This window comes from Schistocerca gregaria, chromosome 1 (genome assembly GCF_023897955.1).
Source record: "Schistocerca gregaria isolate iqSchGreg1 chromosome 1, iqSchGreg1.2, whole genome shotgun sequence".
Classification (NCBI taxonomy): domain Eukaryota; kingdom Metazoa; phylum Arthropoda; class Insecta; order Orthoptera; family Acrididae; genus Schistocerca; species Schistocerca gregaria.
In genome coordinates, this window is record NC_064920.1 from 838,860,452 (window position 1) to 838,880,277 (window position 19,826).

Genomic DNA, 19,826 nt, shown 5'->3' on the forward strand with positions numbered 1-19,826 from the left:
CGAAGTCCTATTTTCTTCTCCAGAATAAGAGTAAAAAATATTTTAACTACCAGGTATTCGACGTGATGAATGGGGTTGTAGAATTTTGGAATATATATAGTAAATTGACGGCTTTGTGGACGGTCATGTCTTCGCACTTTCTCAGCGGAAGTTTAAACCATGTCGATAATTTGAGCGTTGATCTCAGAATTTTTTTTTATTCTCGCGCTGAATGGTAGCCACACACACCACACCTTAGTCGTCTACACGGATTTTCCTGGTCAGTTTCGACGCTGAATACACCATAAATGTCGCATGAGGAAGTCTGGCCGTGTTTTCTGACACGTTTTAAAGGGAAGAAATTGTTCATACCGACTTCTCGTCGCGCGCTACCTTGCTAACTGCTGCCAAGTCGGCATTCGCAGCAGCCTGCAGCAGGACTCAATGACAAAGGCAGGTTCCCAAAAAGCACCTGAATGAAACAACGAGTACTAATCGACGACAATTATTCGTCCTATTCATTGCCTTTGCTAATGACACTTGATAAAACGCATTTGGCTTTCAAACGGCAACAGAAAGTGACAAAGCCTCGTAGATAAATAGCGAACTAGCAACAGGCCTAAGCAGAGGTTGTCAATGGTGACGGCACGATTTTGAAAAGGGTCACGTATAGTGAAATCATTTGTTCCGTAAAAAAAGACTAGAACCCTACTGACTGTTGTTCACTCCTACAGGATGTATGTACGAACTACAAAAACTTCAAGAAGCAGTCCACTTCAGCCCACCAGTCTCCCAACCATATTACTAAATAGCACTTCCAATAACACCGTGTTGTCACCTCAGCAGTTTTAAATGTCCAGTTTGTACACACTCCTCTCGAATGCTCCTTCACTAGCAGCACAACACAAAAATAGTGTTTTGCGCTTGAGTACGTTGTTTACAAAATTATTACCTGAACCGGATGACAAACTTACAACTTCGCAACACCGTTTACTTTCAGCACAATCCCAGAAGCAAACAAACGACTAATCACTGCGTGTGGCGCAGCCATTGGCACTGAACCTCTAACTGCATATAATAGCTTTGCCAGAAGGCTAACAATGAGCCTGTGATAGACCGATCCGTGAGAACGTATTCCTTCGCATACGAACTTTGTTATGCAAATGGTCTTGACACTGTGCAACCGCAGACGATTGTTACATCAGAGTGGATTTTACATTTAATGAGAGCTCACGATTGTTAACTTGCTAGGCTGGAAATGAGATACTCGGTCAGTGGTACATTAGCGTTAAATCCTTAAGACACTCTTAATCAACATCAGCCTGTAACACTGTTATTGAAACTCCCACGGGAACAGTCAACAGTTTGTACATTTCATGATTACCACTGTTGTCCAAAAAATTGCGAACATGTGGAACTATTTGTTCTCCTTTTAAGAGTCTTGCAATTGTTGGATTTAAAAACAGTGACGATACTGAACATGTCTTTATTGCTGGTTATGTATTTTGACCCTGAAGTCTTTTTCATATCTATAAATATCTACGTCCTACAATGCAGTGAGCAATGTTAAAAAAATCTGCGACAAACGACAGGGCGATATTGCCATCCAAAGAGTGTCAACGCATCACGGAGGGTCTGAAACACTGAAATTCTTTGTCTCAGTAGTAATGCGCGTTCACTCTTCCCTCTGTATAGAATTAAGTGGTGTTTGCCATGTCATGTACTTTGGAGTGAGCCATCATCTCCCATACAACTGAAGTAAAATTACCCAACAAAAACCCTTTGAAGAAATCTTGGAGTACCGTTTTACCGCCAGTAAATATTTTCTGTTGTAGCACCGTAGAGGAATTGTTTGGCCAACATAATACGCTTCTGCAAGTACCATTCATTTTTACACAATACCTTTGAAAACTTTACGAAACTGCTTAGCAGCTTATCAACAAGCAAGAGGTATACGTACCCAGTTACATGTTTGGTGGTCTGTGCACTTGATAAGAATTCCCCCACAATGATCAGGTTTCACGAACACACAGAAATATCTGGTCCTGCAAAGTCACCGTACACGTACCTGAAAGAAGAAGAAGAAACCAAATTGAATTTGAGAATAATTCACATATTACAAACAAAAGGTAAAGCAACGACTGTAAAGTATCTTTTTAAGTTAATGTTGCGCCTAATTTATTTACGATGCAGGTACATTACGACAGCAAACGTGGCACAGAGAGAGAGAGAGAGAGAGAGAGAGAGAGAGAGAGAGAGAGAGAGAGAGAGAGACTGTTGACAAATCTTCTAAGTATCTGTAATCTACATTATTTTCTCGATTTCATTTGCTAAGTCATTCAGCGATGACGTCCCAGTAGAGGTGCTCGAAGCTGGCGCGATGCCAAACGAAACTGACATGCCAAGAGAACTGTAAACTGCACGATGTGTACTATTAGGCGGAGAACAAATAGCTCACATTGTGCATGTCATCGTCACATTACTCACATAAGGAGGATATCAAAACCAGAGAAATTTTTAAGATTCACATTTTATGTGAGTGAAGAAAGTATGTAGAATACTGCATGTGTCGGGAAGTCCTCCCCATTACCATGGGAAACATGAAATCGGTCTTTCATGGATATGTCAGTACGCGTAATTTGAAAGATTTTTCAGGATCTACACGAAGATAGTTCGTATAAAGGTACTAGAACTACAGAACAGGATGGTCTTAAGGAAAAGTTGTGGAACTGCGACGTAATGCAGACAAACAGGGTCAGTTGCCAAATCGAGAGGGCTGTGAAGTCTTTGGAAAGGGTATGCATCAAAACTGTATGGGGCCGAGGTGAGCATTGTGCTTCTGCAACTCACAGATGGCTGCACTAACGTGAATGAGTAACCGAGGACTGAGTTTCGAGGCGAATTTCGAACGTGGGGAATTTTGAACTTAATAATTGTACGGCACGCAGAGTCCACAATTCAACAATATCATTCGCATACATTGTCGTCCAGCGAAGTAGAGATGGTAAGTAACTAACTGCCGACGAGGAAGTTCGAGCTTTGCATTAAAATTATTAGAGGCTGTATGAGACGAAACTGAGTGTTTTGTTTGAGCTGCGACCTGGCTGGCATCCAGACAGACGCGGACGTTGGCTCTGCACGGGATGCTGCGGGAGCCAAGCGCGAGACCTTTCCGATACTGCCGCTGCCGACACTAATAGTCTGGGCAGGTATCAGGACACCTCTCGAAACCGCCTCTCTTAGGGAAGTAAAGACGAAAAGCAAACTTATTTGTGTCTGGAGCGTGTCCTATTAAGTACTAGACAAAAACACGGCTGAGTAGTGTAAGAGGGATACTGGCTATTTGTGCAAAGTAGACTATCCACAGCTACCAGACACATTTGTGGATTTCAAACGTCTCCTGTTTAAAATGATAAAGTCTGAACAATGGAGTAAAGTTGCAGACTCATTCAACTAGCCACAGGGAGATATCCGGCAATACTGAAGAGGTACCCAATCCTGGTAAAGCAGGTGTGCGGCAGATGTACCTGAGGTATCTTCGACTTGAACGAGAACCAAGCGCAGATGCTATGTTTTTACAGTCCGTCTCTTGGCCCCCAAGAAACTCAGTCCTAACGTACCTAGTGGGTTACCTGACGATGCAACTGTAACACAAGATCACCTTTGCCCCTGAGTAATCTGCTGTTGCGCGTGCACGTTAACATTACATCTGTCATGAGCCAAAGTCCAGAAAACCTATATTTAGTATCGGCGTCTATAATACTCGTTTAACACATTCTTAAGTACTGAATCTCAATGTGGGGATGCTACAGTATTATAAGAGAAGCAAGCTGTATAACAAGATATGGACATGCGATTCGCCAGTTTTTGAGTATTACATAAATTTTCCCAAGGAAAAATAAAAATTAAGGCCAGGAAGTGATGCTATACTCGAGCCCTGGGTTCTCTACTATGATAGTCTAAACATATACGGAGAAAGAAGTCTTCAATAATTTTAAATTCAATGTGTGTTTACAACATGCCAATAGTAAATTCATCATTCGTGCGAGTCACGTTGTGTTTGATACTCTAATATATTTATACCACTTTGAGGTAGTACGCTGAAAAATGCCTTTTGAAGTCACAGGTATACTTCTAATTTTCCTCCTGTATCTACATCTCTCAGAAGATTCGTTTCACATGACAATGGTCGAACAGATTGCTAAAACTGAGTACGGTGTTATTTGCAATATGTTGCAAAACTCCTCAGAATTCTTCAGACAGACAGACCCCCCCCCCCATTTGAGATAGTGAGGTTTTCCCTTCATTTCACAATTTAAGTCTCGTTCATGCGGCAGCGGATTTATATGGATGCAAGCTTCTGCATGCTTGAGGCGATGGATGTGCCCCGATTAGAAGCTGGAATTACAGAAGCAATTACTGTAATTTTTAAAAGTTAACTAAACGCTGCTGCACTGCGAATAATACATAACACTATCTGTATACTGTCTAGGTGTCCCGTGGTGTCCCACTAAGTGATAGACGTTATGAGTAACTAGCGTCCCGGCGTAAGAAGAGAAGGGAAATTGCAAGGAAGCGCCATTTTCCGTAGGACATGTATTCCATAGAATATCAACTTGTTTCGACTGGTTAACGATGGCTTTGCTTTTGTATTCTCTAGTTTACTAATGTTGAAATTACGCGATGACCACCACCTTGTAAACTGGGATGAATGTCATAATCGCGAGAAGCTGACGAGTTTTTATTCGAGCGCGCGGAGTGAAGACTTTGGGCTCTTTGAGGTGCGGTGGGAACGGGAACAAGGGGGGAGGCGCTCCTTTGCTTGAACAATGCACAGCGCTGGCACGAAGGCAGGTTTCACTGGCTCACAACACACAAACAGATGCAACCAGGGGTTACAAAACTTGAGAACCAGCTGGGTTACGCGCTATGCCCACTTCAAATGAAATGCAGGTCCTGTGAAACGACCGACATATCCTAATCTTCAACAGTGAGCTTCATAATCTTCAAAACTTATTCCATGTAGTTACATCCGAGGAAATTGTCCACAGAAAACTTTTTTTCTTAAACGTTCAGTACTACAGTAATAATAAATGCAAAATAGGTTCATTAATAGACATCTTATCAATGACATTTATGTACGTTCTCGGCAGAAAGTTACTGACAGACGAAGCACTTAACGATTTAGTCTCAAGACCAGTTACATCAATGAATAACTTCTGCTATTTTTTGATCAGTATTGTGACTTACTAGACTAGTCGTGTGGACAACACGGTGGTATATGGATATTACCTCAAGCATGGAACTATCTCCCAAAATGACCGGCTGAAAACTGAAAGCCCTCGCCAGAGTGTTAGGTTTTCTATCTGTTTCAGATGAAATGCCTGTGATGCGCAAAACATGTTAATTCATGAAGAGCTGATCTGCACTGAAAACTTTGGCTCCATCGTTATACAATAGCCAGCAACTTACTAACATCCCTTATTAAAATGAACAATCTGAAGTCATTTTCCATTTCGTGTTATATGCAAAAGGGGACCTATCACCAATGACGTTCGTTTGAAGGAAATTGACGTGATGTGTACTGAGGCTAAAAGTTATAAGGGTAAGACCAGAATTCACAATACACTTTAGACTGAGTTGCAGGTCTTAATTGTGAAAATACCCAAAAGGTAACCTCAGCAGATATTCCAGGCACCACCTGTTATTTTCCACCAACCGATCTTACGGCTTTACATACATAACGAGCAAAATGAGGGCAATACGGCGTCCCGCCGATAAGGATACAATTAATGACGAAGACGTGACTTAGACGAGGATACAAGGGCGACGGAAATATACCGGATTCTTGTTGAGAGGCTGTAACGGCGTTGACGCGATTTATCAAAATATCACTGGGCACATAACATTTTTGCTTTTTCATAACTAAAACAAATGTATCTTGATAGTCAGATGATGCGTTTGTATAGCACTCTGTAAGAGGTCCATAATTAAAGAATTTGTTGCTAGCGCAATCAAGCTGATGTAATTTCGATGTATTGCTCACGCGCAGCCTGCGATATGTAAGCTAGAAGAGAATCTGAGACCAAAGAGCAGTATTGACTGCAGTAGGAACTGTGTGGCAGTAGGAGTAAGTTGTTGCTAGCGAGCAGTCGTGTCTGGTGTATCGTGTTGGCTGGGCCGGTCGTGTGCAGCGATGGCGGAGCCTGAGCGTTGTAGGATAAGGTAAAAGCAGCCTCGCGCATATGTAGTATTGTTACATCAAGTCCCATGTAAATGTTTTTAAAAATCTGTTAATAATAATCTTTCTCATAAAAAGTAACTTTTGACATTTATCTCAATTTAAAGAATTCACTAATTTCTCCAATCCTTGGCAATCCCGATTACTGATAAGAAAAGTCAGTTCTTTCCTTTTTTATAAGACAAATCTATCGGCCAGCACTGCACTTAGCTGCGCCAGGAAAATTTCTTATAGGAGCAGATATATAGCTGACCACTTCTCAGAAATTCACAAAAATACGATCCTAGCCGGTTGTCGCCAAGTGTAACCTCCCCACAAAATAAAATAGTATGAATAATACTCTCATTTAGCGTAACTACCCAACAGTGAAAATATAATACAATGTGACAAACCTATATAACCTTTCAATAATTGACAGTCAATTTAACCTGGTAAATTTTGGACGTCAGCAATGCTGCATCATGGCCCTGATACATCATTCTGAATAAGCTGAAAAATCCTACCTTAATTAGATCGCCGGATAACGCGTATATATCTGCTCCTATAAGAAATTTTCCTGGCGCAGCTAAGTGCAATGCTGGCCAATAGATTTGTCTTATAAAAAAGGAAAGAACTGACTTTTCAATAATCGGGATTGCAAAGGATTGGAGAAATTAGTGAATTCTGTAAATTGAGATAAATGTCAAAAGTTACTTTTTATGAGAAAGATTATTATTAACAGATTTTTTAAAAAAAACATTTACATGGGACTTGATGTAACAATACTACACTCCTGGAAATGAAAAAAAGAACACATTGACACCGGTGTGTCAGACCCACCATACTTGCTCCGGACACTGCGAGAGGGCTGTACAAGCAATGATCACACGCACGGCACAGCGGACACACCAGGAACCGCGGTGTTGGCCGTCGAATGGCGCTAGCTGCGCAGCATTTGTGCATCGCCGCCGTCAGTGTCAGCCAGTTTGCCGTGGCATACGGAGCTCCATCGCAGTCGTTAACACTGGTAGCATGCCGCGACAGCGTGGACGTGAACCGTATGTGCAGTTGACAGACTTTGAGCGAGGACGTATAGTGGGCATGCGGGAGGCCGGGTGGACGTACCGCCGAATTGCTCAACACGTGGGGCGTGAGGTCTCCACAGTACATCGATGTTGTCGCCAGTGGTCGGCGGAAGGTGCACGTGCCCGTCGACCTGGGACCGGACCGCAGCGACGCACGGATGCACGCCAAGACCGTAGGATCCTACGCAGTGCCGTAGGGGACCGCACCGCCACTTCCCAGCAAATTAGGGACACTGTTGCTCCTGGGGTATCGGCGAGGACCATTCGCAACCGTCTCCATGAAGCTGGGCTACGGTCCCGCACACCGTTAGGCCGTCTTCCGCTCACGCCCCAACATCGTGCAGCCCGCCTCCAGTGGTGTCGCGACAGGCGTGAATGGAGGGACGAATGGAGACGTGTCGTCTTCAGCGATGAGAGTCGCCTCTGCCTTGGTGCCAATGATGGTCGTATGCGTGTTTGGCGCCGTGCAGGTGAGCGCCACAATCAGGACTGCATACGACCGAGGCACACAGGGCCAACACCCGGCATCATGGTGTGGGAGCCATCTCCTACACTGGCCCTACAGCTCTGGTGATCGTCGAGGGGACACTGAATAGTGCACGGTACATCCAAACCGTCATCGAACCCATCGTTCTACCATTCCTAGACCGGCAAGGGAACTTGCTGTTCCAACAGGACAATGCACGTCCGCATGTATCCCGTGCCACCCAACGTGCTCTGGAAGGTGTAAGTCAACTACCCTGGCCATCAAGATCTCCGAATCTGTCCCCCATTGAGCATGTTTGAGACTGGATGAAGCATCGTCTCACGCGGTCTGCACGTCCAGCACGAACGCTGGTCCAACTGAGGCGCCAGGTGGAAATGGCATGGCAAGCCGTTCCACAGGATTACATCCAGCATCTCTACGATCGTCTCCATGGGAGAATAGCAGACTGCATTGCTGCGAAAGGTGGATATACACTGTACTAGTGCCGACATTGTGCATGCTCTGTTGCCTGTGTCTATGTGCCTGTGGTTCTGTCAGTGTGATCATGTGATGTATCTGACCCCAGGAATGTGTCAATAAAGTTTCCCCTTCCTGGGACAATGTATTCACGGTGTTCTTATTTCAATTTCCAGGAGTGTACATATGCGCGAGGCTCCTTTTACCTTATCCTACAACGCTCAGGCTCCGCCATCGCTGCACACGACCGGCCCAGCCAACACGATACACCAGACACGACTGCTCGCTAGCAACAACTTACTCCTACTGCCACACAGTTCCTACTGCAGTCAATACTGCTCTTTGGTCTCAGATTCTCTTCTAGCTTACATATCGCAGGCAGCGCGTGAGCAATACATCGAAATTACATCAGCTCGATTGCGCTAGCAACAAATTCTTTAATTATGGACCTCTTACAACTAATTGTAAGCAATCTTCTATTACAATTATTAGATGATCTAAATACGTATCGAGAGGTTACTAACATCCATTAGTGTCGTACCAAGCGTAGTACTTTGCAACTAGCGCTTTTTGTAATATTTCTGGCTGCTGAAAGAACATCGTAACTAGTTCGGAATAAAATTACGAGCACTGTACCCAACGATCACCATAGTGATGTGACTACTGAAATTGATATAGTTTATGCAGAAGAAGCGTAGACTATCGAATAAAATGTGACTGAGAAGGGATTTGTGTTTATGCATTAAAAGTTATTTACGAAACAGTATTTATGAAATTGCAAAACAGTTCGTAGAAAGAAATTTAACAATGGAACCTCCACATCGCACCCCTCTCAGATTTAGTTATAAGTTGGCACAGTGGATAGGCCTTGAAAAACTGAACACAAATCAAGAAAACGGAAGAAGTTGCGTAGAACTATGAAAAAATAAGGAAAATATACAAACAGTAGTCCATGCGTAAGATATGCCACATCAAGGATAGAATGAGTTGAGGAGCGCCGTGGTCCTGTGGTTAGCGTGAGCAGCTGCGGAACGAGAGGTCCTTGGTTCCAGTCTTCCCTCGGGTGGAAAGTTTACTTTCTTTATTTTCGCAAAATTATGATCTGTCCGTTCGTTCATTGACGTCTCTGTTCACTGTAGTAAGTTTAGTGTCTGTTTTGCGACCGCACCGCAAAACCGGACGATTAGTAGACGAAAGAACATGCCTCTCCAATGGGAACCGAAAACATTTGATCGCAAGGTCATAGGTCAACCGGTTCCCCCACAGGAAAACACGTCTGATATATTCTATTCAACACTGGTGACGGCATGTGCGTCACATGACAGGAATATGTTGTGGACCCACTTAACTTTTACACTTGGCGAATGGGTAAAAAGATTCTTCTACCTTGCCCGATTTAGGTTTTCTTCTGGATGTGATAATCACTCCCAAAAAAGTGATGAAAACATAAGAGTTTGTCACATAAACTGCAACAAATGAATGCAACAGTTTCCCAGTTGCACAGTTTTCCCTGTGCTCTGACAAAACATATGTTTTTAACGTTTTCAAATTTTTCCGTGTGTAGACCGTCAAATCCTGCATACGTCCAAGCAAATCTGAACACGTCCTGGAATTTTGGAGAGCGAAGTTGATATTGTGTGAGTGCCTGAACTTTGGTAATTGTCTGAAAATAAAAAAATTAAACTTTTTCACTCGAGGGAAGACTTGAACCAAGGACCTCTCGTTCCGCAGCTGCTCACGCTAACCACGGGACCACTGCAATTCTGAACTCGCACTATCCTTGATGTTGCATATCCTGCGCGTGGACTACTCAGTTTGTATATTTTGCTTATTTTTTTCATAGTTCCACACTTCTCCTGTTTTCTCGATTGATCTGTGTTCAGTTTTTCAAGGCCTATCCAATGTGCCAACTTATAACTAAATCTGAGGGGGGTGCGGTGGGGAGCTTCCCTTGTAAGATACTTTAGAAAACTGCACTCTGACTTTTTTCCTTGGAATCAAGAGTTACTGATGAAAATGATCGAAAATATAAGGGATTGTTGCTAGCAATTTTATGGAAAAGATGCTAAAGGTGGACTAGAGGAGAGATGGAGTCTTCGTCGGCTTGAATCCTATACAGGGTAGGCCGCCGAGTTTTCGGACAACGGCACGCTACTCCAGAGGCACGAGCGGCGCCTTCGCAGCTGTAGCTGGTGGAGAGCAGCCGTCGCCGTCGGCTGATACCCCATTGAAGCCGTGAAGAGCGCCACCGCTATGTTTAGCCGCCATGCACCGGCCACGCCACTCAGGCCCCTTCCTCGTCCAGAAATAACACACACTGCTCGCTATAGTTCTCTCTAGGGGAGAGAGTCACCCGCAGCGTTCCAGGCTTCTCAGCACCTGCTGTTGCTCTGCTTCTGGCTGGAGGTTCTATTTGCCCCAGACGTTGTCCTCCTGGTTTCACGAGATCACTCACAGGTGAAAAGAAGTGTCATTGTGTTGTTCACGTCGAGCACCTGAATCAGTGATGCAGCTGATATATTGTACAAGCTATTGCTGTGTTCGAAAACGAAACACACACACACACACACACACACACTTGCGCTATTCGTCCACGAGACAGAGGGCCATAACACAGGTTCCCGGGTAGATGCCGTGTTCCTCGACTTCCGCAAGGCGTTCGATACAGTTCCCCACAGTCGTTAAATGAACAAAGTTAGAGCATATGGACTATCAGACCAATTGTGTGATTGGATTGAAAAGCTCCTAGATAACAGAACGCAGTATGTCATTCTCAATGGAGGGAAGTCTTCCGAAGTAAGAGTGATTTCAGGTGTACTGCAGGGGAGTGTCATAGGACCGTTGCTATTCGCAATATATATAAATGACCTGGTGGATGACATCGGAAGTTCACTGAGGCTTTCTGCGGATGATGCTGTGGTATATCGAGAGGTTGTAACAATGGGAATTGTACTGAAATGCAGAGGATCTGCAGCGAATTGACGCATGGTGCAGGGAATGGCAATTCAATCTCAATGTAGACAAGTGTAATGTGCTGCGAATACATAGAAAGATGGTTCCCTCATCATTTAGCTACAAAATAGCAGGTCAGCAACTGGAAGCAGTTAATTCCATAAATTATCTGGGAGTAGGCATTAGGAGTGATTTAAAATGAAATAACCATATAAAATTAATCGTCGGTAAAGCAGATGCCAGACAGATTCATTGGACGAATCCTAAGGAAATACAATCCGAAAACAAAGGAAGTAGGTTACAGTACACTTGTTCGCCCACTGCTTGAATACTGCTCACCAGTGTGGAATCCGTGCCAGATAGGGTTGATAGAAGAGGTAGAGAAGATCCAACGGAGAGCAGCGCGCTTCGTTACAGGATCATTTAGTAATCGCGAAAGCGTTACGGAGATGATAAACTCCAGTGGATGACTCTGCAGGAGAGACGCTCAGTAGCTCGGTACGGACTTTTGTTGAAGTTTCGAGAACATAACTTCACCGAGGAGTCAAGCAATATATTGCTCCCTCCTACGTATATCTCGCGAAGAGACCATGAGGGTAAAATCAGAGAGATTAGAGCCCACACAGAAGCATACCGACAATCCTCCTTTCCACGAACAATACGAGGCTGGAATAGAAGGGAGAACCGATAGAGGTAGCCTCCTTCACACACACACACACACACACACACACACACACACACACACACACACACACAGAGAGAGAGAGAGAGAGAGAGAGAGAGAGAGAGAGAGAGAGAGAGAGAGAGAGAGAATAGGGGGAAAAAAGCTTCACTGCAAAATTTGAACAGTGTGCATCGTACCGGCAGAAACATTCTGTGTTACGAGGTGCTGAGGAAGCTCTGTCGTTAAGATAGTCTTCGCAGGTTTACAACCGAAGTTAACTGCTGTGAAACTGGTCATCTCCGAAGTAGCCGCCTCCGTGTGCCCGTACACTCGAGTCTTGTGTCTACGCTGCAACCCACTCGTCAGCCGATGCTGTTGATGGATCAAGTGAACTCGGCTCACTGAGAAAAGAGAGCGAGTACACGAGTTCGCAAGTATTACCGCGGACTCGCGGCATTCCCGCTACATACGCTACCGTTTTGAAAGAAATTTCCGCCATTAAACTGTAAATTACTATTCGTTTATTTAATTTCTTATGGTTTGAGTCTCATAGTCATTGCCAAGTGCAAGTTGAAATGTCAAAAAATTTCCGACCAGCGTAAATAACTGTAGCAAGTTATGTATCAATGCGAGGACTGGTTTGTTACCAGTCAATATTGTTCTGTTTAAACGTACATTTGTACAGATAAAACTTTTTCGAGAACTGTTTTAAATTTATTTTAATATTTACTCAGAAAATGTTTAACACTTTGAAATGTATACACATTCGAGGTGTTGCCCGACCTGCAATGATAGCACCAGAAAACGTGACATGAGGATGAAGTGCAACTGCTAAAGGGGGATTAATTATTAAAATAAATTACAAAAACGAGTGATAAGCTACGCAACTCACTTTTAGCCCATAAACGAAAGTTGCCATGACCAAAGTAAGGCAGAAATAGCGCACTTTTTTGTCGCTGGGATGTAACAGTGACGTTTCTCTGCGGCCAGTTTTAGTTTGGCGCAGCACATATTGTTTCTCATGGTGTAGATGGAATAAACGACAATAAAATCACTTTATTTGCACCTGAGCAAATTCGTATGTTTTCTGTCTGAAGCATGGACTATAGCGTAAAATTTATTCTGGATAACCCTCCTCCCCTAATGGAACATGTTTACAACTGTTTACTTTGCATTAATTTTCATGTTACACCCTACACAGTCTTAAAAATAAAAATAAAACATCTTCGTTAAAGGCCATCTGATCCCTGCAGTCTGTCATTTCGTCGTATCAGTGCTACATTACAGCACCAAGTTCATACACTCGTCTTCGGTACTAGCAATTAGTCACGTCTAGCCTTACGCCTCGGCAAGAGAGAACGAGTATGAAGCTACCGCCGCGCCACACTTCGCCGATTGGTCATACTCGCACAGCGAGAACGGAGGAAGCCCGTCAGTACTGATGTGAGAGCGGTGCCTTGATTTGTGACGTATGCAACCCGAACATTACAGTCCTACCCACTCCGCTTCTCATCTCTATTTTATAGCTTCTAAAAACCACGTCAGGATGTCGAACCGTTGCTATACATAATAAACAGTCATTTTTTCTGACCATCAAACAGCACTTTTTAAACGCGTACAACTTACGACATTCCAACTTCTTGTCTTGGCAGAAACCGTAATTCGTTGTCATATTTTTAAAGCTTCTGAAATCTATCACGTATGCTTAAAGTCATTAGAAAAAAAGCCATTACAGTTGTGTTGTGAAAGGACAGAGGAAAAACCACTTAGTTTAAGGAAGTCTTCCCTCTCTGGACATCCAGATTAGGTTACCAGACAGATACCTTATGAAAGGACACTCCCGATTTCCTTTCCCGTTCCTATCCTCCCCGAACTTGTGCGTCAACTTTAATTACCTTGTCGTCGACGAGATTTGTAAAACATGTGGCAAAAATAAAATGAACGTACACATTGAGGTTCAGTAGTTCCCAGGCTTGGGTAACAACAAAGTAAAATTTGAAGGCAAATGTGTATTGTGTCTTTATTTACTCGAAATAAAAGTCCATCTGTAGCGATACATGGTTCACCATTCGTTTTAAATATCTTCGTGTTTCAAGTGAAAGTTCTTTTGGCGTTTTCTTCAGTTTGTCAGGCCCAACCTTTTGGATCTCCTCATCCTAGTTGAATTTTCAACTCTTCAAAGGCGTTTATATTGTTGGGAAGAAAAAAAAAATTGTGAATATGACAAATATTACGCATGTGTGGGTGATGAAACGCCAAGACTTTCTTTACAGTGAGTTATTTTTTTCTTTAGTGTAAAACAGCTATCGTAGTCGCCCAGGTTATGGCTTAAAATGGGCCATTTTTTTAATGGGAAAGCACTCCATGACTTTCAGATAGGTGACGCAGAGGAAGCTAAACGGCATTAATAATTCGGTGAAACTATACTGAATAACGACAGTTCTACTGAAGCGCTCTTTAAAACGCAATAAACAAAGAAGGACGGTAATATGAATACCAACGATCTTCCTTTTTATTAAGAGGCTGTTCATTAAGAGCTGCGAAGACAACCGTTGGCCGCAGGCGAAAATCACATCTCCTTCGCCATGCTGCTACGGCGAATAAATAGTAAAACGCGCCCTACAGCCTGTGTTTTATCTGTTCGAACATCGGCTAGCTCAAACGCACAAAGCGTATGTGGTAAATACCTTTAATGCTGAAAGTCGCGAATTCGCATCATACCAATTTTGTGCTAATAATTGGAAGGTTGAGCGCCCGTGCTGGTAGGTGCTGCATGAAGCTACCATCACTTCTGCCAAGTGCTGCATTTTCTGTTTCTAAAGCGCCACGATTGTTTATTTTTATCTTTCATCTAGAAATTTATTCAGGTATTAAGGGGTTAAGAAACTTACGCTGGCTTAGAAAAGACGCACCGCCAGTGTCCGTTAAATTGTCCAAGTGGTAGCGAGGGGTTTAATCTCCCTGAGCTTGTTCCTGTCTAGAGGCGATAGGTGTTCGCGCCAGAGAGAGAAAATGTTTCTACGTATAGTAACGCAAAAATCGTCCAGGGGACATAATAGCTAAAGGGCTTGGATAATAGAGTTGTTGCAGCCGTGGCAGCGCCATCAGCAGCCTCACTCTGCAACAACCGACATGTTCGGAGACCCATACGAACAGCACGATAGTACCAACATCAGCGAGCGAGTGAAGGCATATATCGATCCGTCACCGAGGAAGTGACAGTTGATTACTCTTCAATGAGCTAGGGATTTTTGGTGTAGTTAGAATTCCACCTGGAGGCATGAGTTACTTGCGAATGATGCTATTACTTGTGAAAAACGCGCAACATCGTTTTTACCCTTATTTCCCTTTGCTCAGATTCTTCGATGAGGGAGAGGGGCGGGGGGAAGAGTGTCTCTCACTGACCTATTCGGAACTATGTTGTTTTATTTCAGGACTTTCAAGTCTCGTCACCACAAACAATATTGTGTAAGGAGCTCTCAGCCACGAATAGTAAGTATTGACAAGTCTCAAAACGTCGTCCATCTGCTCCGACGTCAGATTGTGGGAGATAAACCTAGGTATCCTTATGGAGATATGCAGTAGCATTGTTTTGGGGACGTTTGGCGTCTCCTCTAACGTTCGAAATGACTTTTTCCGATCTCATTTAGTCAGTTTGACGAAAGGTAGGACGTTCTCTTTACTCCGAGATGTTGGCCGAGAGGTGCATTCCTCATCCTTGATTATTTACTCGGTACTCGCGTGAACGTTCGTGGCACTCTAAAATGGTTGTTCTCATCAGCGCTGTGTCAGTGTAAGCCTTCTGAAGCAGGTCATATGCCTTTATCGCTGGTAATCAGCGATGCAGCTAAATTGCTGCCTGCTGTTCCTTCTGCTTCTTCCCCGTCAGTCTACATAGACTGATATAGCCCACATGTGATGTGTGATGATGTATGAGAAGTTTGGCAATTATGGGAAAAAAAAGACCGCAACACTGATGCATCTTAGCGTGGCTATGCTGAACGATTCGTAGTACATAGTTCAACAATAGGTAGATTCAAAAATAAAAAAAATGGAAAGACTATTTATGAAGCGTCCTGTGTTATAAACGGATATATTTGTTCGAAGCTGATTAAACTTATTTGTGGCTTTGGTCATGACCAGCCACTCCGAATTTTCGGAGGTTTGGTTTAGGGTCGAAATGATTTGTTTATCAAAGACACAAATGAATTGAAGACATTAACTGTCAGTGGTCACTGGTTTACGAGGCGTGTTTTTTAAATAAGGTCCGTTTGAACCTAAGTACACAACGAAAGGTATTTCAAAAAAGTATATTTTCAGAAAGTACATACTTTACTATTTTCCGACATAGCTGCCAAGTTTGTTCTAACACGTGTCATACCTCTCAACCAATTTAAAAATATCCTCTTCATAAAAACTCGCCGTCTGCTCCGATAACTAAGAGTTCACTGCCGTTTTCACGTCGTCATTGCAACGGTTGCTGCTGAGGTGGTGTTTGAGGTGGAGAAACAGACGGTAATATGATGGTGGTGGTTGTTTGTGTTTAACGTCCCGTCGACAACGAGGTCATTAGAGACGGAGCCCAAGCTCGGGTTAGGGAAGGATTGGAAAGGAAATCGGCCGTGCCCTTTCAAAGGAACCATCCCGGCATTTGCCTGAAACGATTTTGGGAAATCACGGAAAACCTAAATCAGGATGGCCGGAGACGGGATTGAACCGTCGTCCTCCCGAATGCGAGTCCAGTGTGCTGACCACTGCGCCACCTCGCTCAGTCAGACGGTAATAGCTCGGCGTAAGATCAGGACCGTAGGGTGGGTGGTCCAAAACTTCCCAGCCAAAACTGTCCAATAAATCGCGGGTCTGACCTGCAGTGTCAGGTCTTGCATTGTCATGGAGAAGGACAATTCCCTTTGTCAGCAAGCCGCGTCTTTTGTTTTGAATCGCTTTCTCAGGATTTGGCAGTATGCTTCTGCACTGATAGTGGTGTGTCCATTCCATGTTCCGTTGCTTCGATTCAGGCGTGATATGCGAAACCCATGTTTCGCCTCCAGTTACGATCTGACTCAAGAAGCCGTCACCTTCTTCGCGATAACACTGAAATCTTCGGTTTTTGTGGTCCTCTGTTAGGAGTTTCGGGACCCAACGTGAGCACAGTTTCTTAAAATTTAGGTGTCTGGAAACAATGTTGTGAAACACTGATCTCCACACGTCTGGAAATTTGTTTGAGAGACCTGTTATTGTGAAGCGCCTGTTCTCACGAATCCTCGCTTCAACTGAATCAAAGAAGGGCGACCGGAGCGGTGCTCATCACGAACGTTGTCACGGCCATCTATCAATTCTCGTACCCACTTACACACTTTGCTTTCACTCTTAACAGTATCACCGTACACTTCGCAAATCTGACGATGAATTTTTGCAGCAGACAGGTTCCTTGCTGAGAAAAACCGTATCACTGATCGAACCTAACACGCGGCGGGCGAGTTGATAGTCAAACATTTTGAAAGCACAGCACAGGACCGTACAGGTTAGCTACAGAGCTGAAACTGAGCACAGTTGTTCCCGAGGCATGGCAGTACACGAGGCACGCCGTCGTTGCGGTATGCGTGCGAGCTCCTGGTGTCTAAAACAAAACGGACCTTACTTTAAAAATACGACTCATATCAATGGGGCAAGTTGAAAATTTGGGCCGAACCGCGTTTCAAACCTCAGTCTCCGGCTTACTAGGCAGATGTGCTGCCCATTGCGCCATCCGGACAACGATCATAGCTTGCGGCATTTCGCCGATTCCCCTAAGTTCGAGCTAGGTGGGCGTCTGCACTGAAGGGATCACTGGCCGTCATCGTCCTAATTATGTATGTGGAGTCTGTTCCTTCGGAAATGTCTGGTGGTGTAAGTTGAGAATTTGGATCACACAGGAGGCGCGCTAAGGCAGTCCGTCCGGTTGTGGTGTCTGCTGTGTCCAGACGAAGACGTGGTGAGCACATCTGCCTAGTAAGCAGCAGAACCTGATTCGAAACCCGTTCTCGCACAAATTTTCAAGTTGCCTCCTTGATTAAACCATTGCCCACTGGCGGATAATGTCTTTAATTCCTTGGTGTCTTGATTCGTAGAGGCTGCACGAAGAAATTAGTGTCTGTTCTTTTCAGTTATGTTCGAAAGAATACAGCACACGTATATGATGTGCTTATTCTGTAAATGCCGTAAGAGGCTTACCTGTTTAAGTTTATACTCTACTGGCCATTAAAACTGCTACACCACGAGGATGACGTGCTGCCCGCGTTGGTCGAGATCCAATGACTGTTCGCAGAATATGGAATCGGTGGGTTCAGGAGGGTGATACGGAACGCCGTGCTGGATCCCGACGGCCTCGTATCACTAGCAGTCGAGATGACAGGCATCTTATCCGCATGGCTGTAACGGATCGTGCAGCCACGTCTCGATCCCTAAGTCAACAGATGTGGACGTTTGCACGACAACAACCATCTGCACGAACAGTACGACGACGTTTGCAGCAGCATGGACTATCAGCTCGGAGACCGTGGCTGCGATTGCCCTTGACGCTGCATCACAGACAGGAGCGCCTGCGATGGTGTAATCAACGACGAAGCTGGGTGCGCGAATGGCAAAACGTCATTTTTTCGGATGAATCCATGTTCTGTTTACAGCATCATGATGGTCGCATCAGTGTTTGGCGACATCGCGGTGAAAGCACATTGTAGGCGTTTATTCGTCATCGCCATACTGGCGTATCACCTGGCTTGATGGTATGGGGTGCCATTGGTTACACGTCTCGGTCATCTCTTGTTCGCATTGACTGCACGTTGAACAGTGGACGTTACGTTTCAGATGTATTACGACCCGTGGCTCTACCCTTCATTCGATCCCTGCGAAACCCTACATTTCAGCAGGATAATGCACGACCGCATGTTGCAGGTCATGTACGGGCCTTTCTGGATACAGAAAATGTTCGACTGCTGCCCTGGCAAGCACATTGTCCAGATCTCTCACCAACTGAAAACGTCTGGTCAATGGTGGCGGAGGCTCGTCACAATACGCCAGTCACTACTCTTGATGAACTGTGGTATCGTGTTGAAGCTGCATGGGCAGCTGTACCTGTACACGCCATCCAAGCTCTGTTTGACTCAATGCCCAGGCGTACCAAGGCCGTTATTACGGTCAGAGGTGGTTGTTCTGGGTACTGATTTCTCAGGATCTATGCACCCAAATTGCGTAAAAATGTAATCACATGTCAGTTCTAGTATAAAATACTTGTCCAATGAATACCCGTTTATCATCTGCATTTCTTCTTGGTGTAGCAATTTTAATGGCAAGTAGTGTATATAAGAAAACTATTATACTTGATGCTGATTGTTTAATAAGGTAGTAATTCGCCATATCGAACTACGTATGTCAACTTTTGAGAATTCTCACACGCAGTAGGTGACACCAATACGTTTCCTCAGAAATTGTCTGAAAATAAGAGATGGAAGTACAGAAAAGATAAACGGCCAAACAAGATGGTGAACCTCATGGGTTCAATGTCCGGTTCAACCTCACTCTGTAATTTTCGGACTTTGTATTAGGTTTCTGTATCGGTCACACGTCGTATGTTAACCAATCACAGTATTCAATTTACAATATATAGTTCACTGAGTGTGTAGCATCTGATTAATCCTTCAAAATAATCTACGGAACCTACCGTGACCCCTTGGTGTACTATATACTGCTATTACATCCATAGCAAATCATTCTGGAAACGGCGCTGTACCAGAGACCACTAGTTCCTCACACTGGAGCCACTATCCGATACCTCTGAACGTCGTCGTAAGAGACTGATCCGGCGCCGCTGAAGCTTATTTGCGGACGAATGGAGTTTGAAATGAATGGCCGCTTGTGTCACACCTGGCACGCCGCGTCCCTGAGACGTGGGGGGCGGGGGCGTGGCCTTCCGCCGCTATCGGTGGAGATCGCGCGGCCCGCTTA

The 19,826-nt window shown here is 44.3% G+C and overlaps 1 protein-coding gene across 2 annotated transcripts in view; it reads right to left on the reverse strand.

Annotated features, from left to right (window-relative positions):
* The window catches only part of LOC126272328 (clustered mitochondria protein homolog), a 352,199-nt gene that overhangs the window by 238,275 nt on the left and 94,098 nt on the right, over nt 1–19,826 (reverse strand). Inside the window, exon 1 of one of the 2 annotated variants that reach the window (XM_049975120.1) lies at nt 1,940–2,029. The exons of the other annotated variant lie outside the window; for it this stretch is intronic. The gene's annotated coding sequence lies outside the window, so the exon portion shown is untranslated. Of the gene's footprint in view, nt 1–1,939; nt 2,030–19,826 lie in introns of those variants that run through there. 2 annotated transcript variants of the gene reach the window in all.